Raw genomic sequence first — 10,142 nt, 5'->3', positions numbered from 1 at the left:
TACAAAAAGATATATGAGAAAGAAGACAAACACAGAAATATTGATTGTTGTTAATATCAACACACAACAACTTTTGCAGGGTCCCCTTGAAATTAAGAATACCGGGACAAGGAATTTTTGGAATGTTCCATGACGTCACCTCGCAGTGGCTGACAGCGAGGAGGGAGCTAAAAATTAAGGTACTTTCTTCGGCCAATGAGCGTCGCGGAAGTATACTACCTCATGATTATTAATCACCCCTAGAACTGCGAGAGTATGGGAGGGGCGGGGCCCCCGGGACGTCGCGTGTAGGGTGGTGTGGTGTGAGCTGTTTGCGTTGCGCGACACTGTGGCTGTTGTTGTTGCGCTGATCAGCTGAACGCATGATTGCGCTTCCAGTTTGACAAGCAGGAGGGGAAGCCCTGTTGGCTCGCGAGCGTCCAAATAACGCCGAGAGAGCAGCAGCGATTCCGTTTAACAAGCGATGGGATGCGGACCACGGCACACTGCCCTGGAGAGTAAATGGCCACAGCAACGCCAACATCTGTGTCAGGTATGGTCTAGCGTGTAAATGTTTTGTGTTTTACATATACGTCTTAGTCGAGATTGAGTTAGTAAGCATATTTAGTAAGTATTTCCTTTGATATCTCGATTAGGCAGGAATAACATTTTATGAAGTCTGTTAGTAAAACTTAGACGTGGCGTCTTGCAGGAATTACTCTTTTAAGTAAAATTCGTAGAAACTGTTACACTTTTCGTATTTTAAATATGAAGATTGACTTCCTGTAAACAATGCGGCACAATATGAGTCAAATCAGCTGTCTGGATTTTTCAAACAAGTTGAGAAATGTAGCCCAAGCACACATTTTCAGCCCATGGTTTTGTCCCGACGCTCAGCCAAGATTAACGTTTTGCTACATTAGAGTAACATGGCAAACTACACGCTGCAGGAATCTGACGCTCTTTCCTAATTCTTGGAAATGACAGAACATAGACGGAGTCCCCTGTGTGTGGGGTATACAGGGAGCACTGGACGTTTGCTCATGGAGAAAAGATGCTTAAAGGAGTAGTTCACTCAAAAAATGCTAATGCTGTAATTATTAACCCGCATGTTGTTCCAAACTCGAATTACTTTCTTCCTTGGAAAACAAAGCGAGATGTGAGCCGAGGCAGGATGTTAGGGACTGACAGCCTCAGTCACCATCCACTTCCATTGCATCTTTTTTTAATACCGTGACAGTGAGGCTGTCATTGTTCCTAACATCTCATTAAATAAAGTCATACAGGATTGGAACAACATGAGGCTCAGTCAAATTTAGGAGAACTATTATTTTAAAAGTTCATTTCCATTTTTCTGATAGATTTCTGTGAGGAACAGTTCAAAAATGGCATGAAATGAAATGAAAAGTCACCCTTGTGTTTTCTAAATGTTTATAGATATTATTGTGTACTATTACTTTGTGTATTTGTTTATGTTGTGTATATCTGTGTATATGTTGTGTATATGTATATGTTGTGTATATGTTTAATTTTTTAGAAATGTTTTGACCTCGTAATGTTTAATTAAAATGTCATAATTGGACTTTTTTTGTTGACGTATGCAGGACTTAACCAATAATTTCGTCCGATAAAACCCTGCCCCTTCAAGCTCACGTTCATCTGCCTCCACTTTTGAGTGCTTCACCCGCATCTCAAAATCTTATGCATAGAACCAAGTTTCTGCCCTTCATTTTTCATTTTCGATAGGCTAATCCATTTAATGTATGTCACAATAAGGAAGAAAAGATCAGATGCTACTTCTGTTTCATTTGTGACTTTAGCATCAACATTGGTTTAAAAAGTAATGTCATAGTGTGGGAGGTTTGCTGTGTCATAGTTATCTTATTGTGATCATATTTCATATTGTGATTATATAATCATGGTTATCAGTTGTCAACCAGATGATTCATATCCTCACATGAAAGACATGTATTAGTTCTGAACCATTCAAGTTCATTCAATCAGTTTTGCCGGTGTCAATGTTATCATGCATTTGAACAGTATGTTCCATATGCACTGTTCTTGATGTCAGTGTTTGATTCCGGCTGGTTTTGTTTGGAGTCAACTCTCTAATGTGATGCAAACAGTCTCCATCATATCAAGTAACATGAAAAGCTTGGCTTCGTTTGCCTCAGACACACTTGGCTAGAGCTAGTTTCTTTTAATGCAGTGTGTAGTGGTGAGGAGGGAGAGCTTAATGATATTATTTTTGAGTGTATCAGCACAAAGCGAAGAACTCGGCGATTGAGACGTGTTATTGCTTGAACTAGTGCTTGAGCAGAATCTGAAGGGAGGAATGGTGTTGGCCTCTTTCCTTTTTTTTTATTTACAATATTGTCACAATTGTTTGAATATGTCATAAACAACACTTTTGTAAAGAGGGACAGTTTGTTTTTCTGATACCCAGGAAAAATGTTTGCTTTTAGCCTGGTAATTTGGAGTTAAACTGCAGTCTGCATTAAAGAATCCATTTTTTTAAGTTTTAATCTTTCTTAATGGGACTAGAGACTAAATTACTCATTGTCTCTGTATGGCACTATATGCACTGCATTAAGTTTCTTTTTCATTATGAATACTTGTTTGCAATTTGGAATATTTTTAAGTGAACTAGAGACTAAATTACTCATTGTCTCTGTATGGCACTATATGCAGTGCATTAAGTTTCTTTTTCATTATGAATACTTGTTTGCAATTTGGAATATTTTTAAGTGATTTTTTTTGGCAACGGTGACTGAAAACAATGTGTTGAACTTGCTAGCTGATATGAGCAAACTTTCAGGTGTGATCATGGAAAATATTTATAACGCTTGGATGAATAATTCACTCAAAAAATGAAAGTTCTGTCATTTATTTACTCCCCTTCATGTCATTCCTAACTTGTATGCTGTTATTTTTCCCGTGGACTAGAAAATAATTTATGAAAATCTTGTATATGGTCTTTTTCCATAAAAAAACAGCTCATAGTGACCAAAATTTGTAAACGAGTCATTGGTTGCATCAGAAATCGAATTTTTAATTTAAATAATTACTTTTATTTGTAATATTATCTTTTATGTAGTAATGAATGTAATCTGGATGTGCTACATTTTTAGTGTTGTCATTGTCATGTGGCCTACCATGTAGTGTCAGTGCTTCGCTATTCACAAAACCTCTCCCATGGCCTCATGGGATAGTAAAGTGTCCATTGGATGTGCACTTTAGAATCTTGACAGAAAAGGTAGGCCATCATTGTGATTGGCCGATTGACTGACCAACAGATCTTCTTTATGCACCAAGAGCTTGTAACACTCCAAAGAGAAAGGAAAACTTGAAATTGCATCATATGACCCCTTTAATGAATGGACATACAACTCTTTTCACACTTTTTTTCATCTACTATTTATTTAGTTGGGAATTTTGCATATTTGGATGTAGCCATTCTGATTCATGAATCGTTCATGAGTCTGATTTTTGAACGGTATCAATTGATTTGTTGAAAACAACTCATTCAATATGGACTCCTTGCATTTGAGAATGCCTACTTCCCTCCTATGCATGCTATAAAATATATATACTCTATAGTATGCAAAAATAGTATATGATGGGCCGTACTGAATAATACACAGTATTTATAAAACAATATAAGCAAATAAATACCTAAATAAATACTTTCACATTATAGTCTACTATTTTCCACAGAAAATAATGTTATACAATTTTAGAATGACACAAACATGAGTAATTAATGACAAAATATTGATTGTTTTTTGGTGAACTGTCCTTTTAATAATTTTCATAGATGTCTCTATTATGTTGACGTAAACTATATTTCTAAAGAAACAGAATTTTAATTGTGTATCTTCCTTCTAATGGTTTCATTAGAAAAGAGCATGGCAAGGTCAAAAAAACATTTGTAACTTTCGTAGTCAAACTCTCTTGAAATCCACGGAGGTTGCCGAGGTTAACGGCCGTGTGTAGCCAGTAAGTATGAGAGAATCTTTAATGACCATTGCTTACCTCGTTAGGCAGGACACCGCAGCACCTGTGGTGCGCTCTAACCATCAGACTAATGCCGAGTTCACACTGCACGATTTTCGGGCGTCGGCGACGTGTCGGCGATTCCCTCAGATCACGTCTTTGATAATTCACACTGCATGATTGTCACTCGCGTGAACGAGCGAGTTTGCCTCTGATGTCGGGCATTTGTCGGCGATTTCACAAAACCTGTCGGCGAGTGAAAAATCGGGCTAATATCGTGCAGTGTGAACTCGGCATAATGAGCTGTTGGTGGAATTTCGTCTTGAAGTCTTCCCAGGCTTTAACTGCTCCATTTCCATTTCTTTCACATGTAAAATGGAGGACATGAAAGATTTGTCTCAGTAAAACAATGGCACTGAAATTCACACTGTGAGGAAAAATAATAACGTTCTCTGCTGATGTTAATGTCCTTTGTTTCATGCCAGCATGCCACACGGGGACCATCAGTGGCGTTGTAGATCTGAGGAAGAGCTCACTGGCCATTATCACAGTATGTGCCTAGTGCCTTGTCCTTATCAGCCCTCACGGCTTCTCTTTTCTCCTTTTCACCTCATCCTCAAACATATTTTCAAACATAAACGCACTGGTTGGACATCAAGTTCACCGCTTGCTTCTCCTCTGCCCACACTCTTTTAGCAAGTTGGGGTTCTTTTAAAACTTAGAACAGGCTTTCTCTACCTAAGACATGCTGCAGTAAAAATACTTGGCACATTTAAAATGTTGCTTGAATGCAGAGATAAATTCCTCCAAAATAACAATTTTTAAAAATTAGCTGGCCAGAAAAAAAAATCTGTTCTGATTTTGACACTGATTATTACATTTTTTAGCAGGTCCATCATTTATAAAGTTCTACAAATCATTGTGAACTTTCATGTCCTTTTATTAACTATTCTGACTCATTTTGTAATGCTTTAGTTCAGTAGTTTTTAAACTTTTTGAGGCTTTAGATAAACAACAGCAGTGTTATTTTAGTATTATTGATATACTGTTACAGTTTTGTTAATTTTGAATTAGATTCAATTTTTGTCTTTCACTGTAATTTTAGTTAAAGTTTTAGTAAATTTGTTGTGTTTTGCCATTTAGTTTTTTTATATTTATGTACTCTCAATTCATTTTTCATTCAGTTTTAGTTTATTTCGTTTTAGTTGTTTTGGAACTTAAAGTTAAACTAAATGAAAATGAGAAATGTTGCATTAGCAACTAGTTAAAATATAGTCAGTTAACCGTTTATTTATTTAAGTTAACATGTATATAGTTTCAGGTAACAAAAATGTTTTCTTAAGATTTTAGTTTTAATGATAATATCCCTGGTTAACAGGGTTTCTTACTGTTAAAAACGATCGCTGTACATAATATTACAGTTAATTAATTGTTTATCGTGATTTCTGACCAGTTTTTACCAAGTAGAATGATATTGCAACATTATCAAATTTGGTCTGTGTGAATAAAAAGAAATTGTGTAGAAATGTAGAGTACACTTAACTTTAACACATTTTACCTTATTTAAATGCAAATTTCTGTATTGCAGTAGACAGTAAAAGTTATAATATAATCTGTAATTTTAATATTGCATTACATTTTTCTGTCTTCTGATAGAGAGAGACAATATATTTTCATAGAAGTGCAATAATATTAAAAATTCTGAATTCTTAATGCAATTTGGATCAACTGAAAAAATATGGACTCTCCAAATATGGACTCTTGATGGTTTATATACAAACTGCTGGGTGGTTTGCAACAGTTTACATTTTGTTTAGAAATGTTCCAAATATCTGAAATGTAGGAAAGTGTTCTTTAGGGACACTGTATCAGCAGCACAGAATCATCATCCTGTCAGGTATGTTATTGCAGAAAGATAAGAACTTAGCCGTTATCTTATACAACCCAAACTGATTAAATGCCCAGTCATTACACCACACTGTTCCTTACTGAGGGTCCTCCAGTGACTTACGGCAGCCTGCGAAGAGAGGAGAAATGAATGGGAATGTCTGGAAAGGGCAGCAGGTGCTATAATTCCACAGTGAATGAGCCTGATATCCCTCGTCGCCCATCAGTCAGGGACTCGCTTGGTGTTTGCCATGCCACGGGGGAAAATGACACCTGAACGCTTACTCCCTACTCTTTGATTTACTGCCTGATGAGTAGCAAAGCTCTGGGAGATCCACTGATCACCAGGCTTTCATTTTTTTATTTATTTTTTTCCTCCACCTTTCACATCCACCAGTGCTGAGCATTTAGCTCTTGTTTTCAGGAGCAGGAAATGACAACCTTCTGTTTTTCACTTTCAAAAGAATGTGATGCCTCTGGTGTAGTAATGTAATGGCAAGAGAACAGGAGGTGATTGTCACCATCATCTCTAGTCTAGCACCTCCCTCATGTTGGCATCCTGTTTATGAAAGCATTCCTGCTGCTGGAGAAGCACATATAGGGCCCAAAATCTGAGAACAAAGCTAAAACTGTTTTACATTTTAATTCAATGATAAAATATATTCTATATTATTATTATTTTTAATAAATGTAATGTTTAATTAGCTTTTACTTTTATATTTTCAGTTACCTCTTTGTAATTTTAGTTTGTTTTAGTCATTTTATGTGATTTTTTTTTTGTTTATTTTTTTTTTAAGTATTTCAACTTTTAATTAACAAAAGCTATTTTTAATAGGTTTTGTTTTAGTTAAAATGACAACACTGGCTTCCATTGAAGATAAGATGATAATATAAATAATATAATTTGTAATGAATTTACCATATTTAACATCTAATTTATGTTGAATGAGAAAATATTGCACAATATTTATATTTATTATGTTAAACTAATGTAATATAATATAATTTGTATAAAATACTACTTTTGATTTTTGGACCCTACTGTATTTGCATGTTGTGAATTACACCAGTTGTCTTTTTCTGTTGCCGTTGTCCACTTTTGATCAGTCTACCCCAATAGATGCCATTTACGCACAATTACTGCACACTTTGCTGTGAATAAGCACTGTGCCCACAGATGCAATGGGTTAATCATTAGTCCTTCCACAACAGTTCCACATACCAGTTTGGGTGCCGTCACATACTTTACGATCCACATTCCAACCACTCTCTCTGCATCGTACTTTAACAAGTCAATGGCTTTAGCTTCACAATGCATAACATTAATGACATTGTGTTGGTCTTCGGGGTTTCAGAGTGTTTGAAAGCATGTTTTCAGTTTATAGTTTTTGTATTGTGTTGGAAGTTTTTTTTGTTTCTTCTTGGTTCAGCCTTGATAATATATTTAAGGGATCGTTTACCCAAAAATGAAAGTTGTCATTAATTACTCAACCTCATGTTGTTCCAAACCCATAACACCTTCAGAACACAAATTAAGATGTTTTTTATGAAATCCGAGAGCTTTCTGACCCTGCATAGACAGCAACGCAACTACCACATTCAAGACCCAGAAAGGTTGTAAGGACATCGTTAAAATAGTCCATGTGATATCAATGGTTCAACCGTAATTTTATGAAGCTATTAGGGCTGTCAAAATGGCTGAAAAACTAAATTTGAATTTAGTTTTTAAATATTATCAAAATTCGAATTTAAAATGCATAATTTCAGTTAGGGTTAAGAAAAGCTTTAGGCTTCTCTCCTGAGGCCACAAGAGGGCGCATTATTCAGAGCATAAGATAACATGACTATCTGCGAAAAAAAAGTGCATAATGTTTAAAATAATGTTTATAAACCAGTTATAATTAAGTTGCTTAAACAACTATAAACAAAACAGCATCATGTACGTATGCATAGTTTAATACAAAGGGCGGAAAGCCAATCACACAGAGTACATTTTTCATTTAAAAAAATGAGATGCAGTGGGATGGGGAAAAACCCGCCATAAAGTTTCGATATATGTTTTTTTCAAAGTTAAACTTGAATTAATTTTACATGGCTTTCTAAACATGCGGCTCTTTTGTGCGAGACGCGAGTGCAACAATAATTGATGTCCGTCTAGAAAATGCGTGAAATATGTGTTCTGTGTGAATGGCTTGGTTTCAGTTTTGATGTAAACAAGATCTTCTCTGCATTGATGTTCTCTTTTTCTGCGATATTTTTAATGAACAACGCAGCAGCGCCGCATCTAATGGCTTCAAGTTTATGCAGCGTAGTGACAACCAACTAAGCTGTAACAACTTAAAGGGTTAGTTCACCCAAAAATGAAAATTACCCCATGATTTACTTAACCCTCAAGCCATCCTAGATATATATGACTTTCTTCTTTCAGACGAATACAATCGTTTTTGCATTCGAATGTGGATTTTTATTTTAAATTCGACGAATATTCGAAATTTGAATTTTTTTTGACAGCCCTAGAAGCTATCGTTGTGGTACTCTTGTGAACGTTGTTTTAGTTGTGCACAAAAAGTATTCTCATACCTTTATAAAATTAAGGTTGAACCACTGATGTCTATGACTATTTTAACGATGTCCTTACTATCTTTCTGGGCACTGTGAACGTGGTAGTTGAGATTTCATCAAAAATATCTTAATTTGTTTTCCGAAGATAAATGAAAGTCTTACGGGTTTGGAACGACATGAGAGTGAGAAATTAATGACAGAATTTACATTTTTGTGTGAACTATCCCTTTAAGGCCTTTGTTGATCTTCCATTTTAGTCCGTTTTATTATTAGCATTTAGGCTAACACTACTGTAAAATTTCAAACTATTACAGTCTTAAAAGCATCAACGTGTCTATTGTTCATATGTTGGTCTGACAAAGTGACCGGAAGTCATTCATTTTCAGTGAGAGTTAGCAACGTAAGAGGGCATTGGCGACCATTGGTGATGCATTTCGAAAAGTTTAACTTTATGCAAATGAACAACAGAAAACATTTGGAGTGCAATTGGGGTGAGTTTGCTTTATGCCTTAAATGGCTCATGACTTTAAATTGCATCATTCTATGCGCAACCCTTTAGTCGTATCATTTAGCAGTGGCTTATTGTGCAAAATTTGGGTCAGGTGTTTGTGTTTGCGCTGTGCAGTCGTGTTGAACATCTTTTGGCTTGATCCCAGGGGACTGTTGGCTACCACTGCTGATGAGGATTGCATTTCCTTGTCTAGTACTGGCAAGGATGGCCAGCTCCCGTAATGTAAATAACTATGGGCATGGCCAACACTAATGACAGCCTAAACAATAACACATCATTGCTTTCTATATTTTGTGTTGCATGTTTATTAAAGCAGGCAGATGTAGATCAGAAATTATAGCTTGGGAGTTAATGAAGTAGGAGCAATAATTTCTCACTCTTCCCGCAGGTCCCTTGTTCTTTTTATTACTGGTGTTTTTTATTGGTGTTCTTTTAAAGGTTTGTATTTTGTCCTGCACAGTTTTAAGACGTCAAATGGCTCCCGTTTGTCAGAGGCTGTCCTAGGCATACCCAAAAAAATACTTCTATTGGCAAAAGTAGAATCGTCATAGTTTATGCAGCGTAGTGACAACCAACTAAGCTGTAACAACTTAAAGGGTTAGTTCACCCAAAAATGAAAATTACCCCATGATTTACTTAACCCTCAAGCCATCCTAGATATATATGACTTTCTTCTTTCAGACGAATACAATCGGGAGTTATATTAAAAAACATCCTGGCTCTTCCAAGCTTTATAATGGGAGTGGATGGTAGTAGGGGTGGGCGATATAGCCTCAAAATTATATCACGGTATTTCAAGAATATTTGCGATAACGATATTTATGACGATATAGAAAAAACAAAACATGGAACAACGTTTTATTGGTGATTGCAGCTGGCAGGCAGCAGCATTTATTAGTGCAAACAAAATGAAGGGCATTTTCCATCTTTTTCCAATGAGCTACTGTCATCGATGACAGACTACCTAATTTGAAGTGTAAATCTATTGTCATAAGGTGGCAGCAGCAGCTGTGTGTTCGACTTGAAGCAGACCGATCGGTGTATGACGTGAAAACACCGCAAGCGTGACTTACCCCTTATTTACACTGCACGCGTCTGCGCCGCGTTACGGCTCCGACACGGCCACTCTAGTCAATGCTTGTGTTTACACCAGCGGAGCCACGGCACGTTTCAAAAGCATCCCAGAAGCGGCTCTCCGCGCCGCTTC

General features: G+C 36.4%; 1 protein-coding gene across 2 annotated transcripts in view; it reads left to right on the top strand.

The window, feature by feature from the left end:
* Window positions 1-271: 271 nt before the first annotated feature.
* The window catches only part of LOC107704966 (transcription factor HIVEP3-like), a 79,330-nt gene continuing 69,459 nt past the window's right edge, over window positions 272-10,142 (top strand). For both annotated transcript variants that reach the window (XM_016508058.1, XM_016508060.1), the window contains exon 1: window positions 272-532. The gene's annotated coding sequence lies outside the window, so the exon portion shown is untranslated. The remainder of the gene's footprint in view (window positions 533-10,142) is intronic.

Source organism: Sinocyclocheilus anshuiensis, unplaced genomic scaffold (assembly GCF_001515605.1).
Source record: "Sinocyclocheilus anshuiensis isolate Anshui unplaced genomic scaffold, SAMN03320099.WGS_v1.1 scaffold702, whole genome shotgun sequence".
NCBI lineage: Eukaryota > Metazoa > Chordata > Actinopteri > Cypriniformes > Cyprinidae > Sinocyclocheilus > Sinocyclocheilus anshuiensis.
This window is presented reverse-complemented; position numbering and strand designations above follow the sequence as displayed.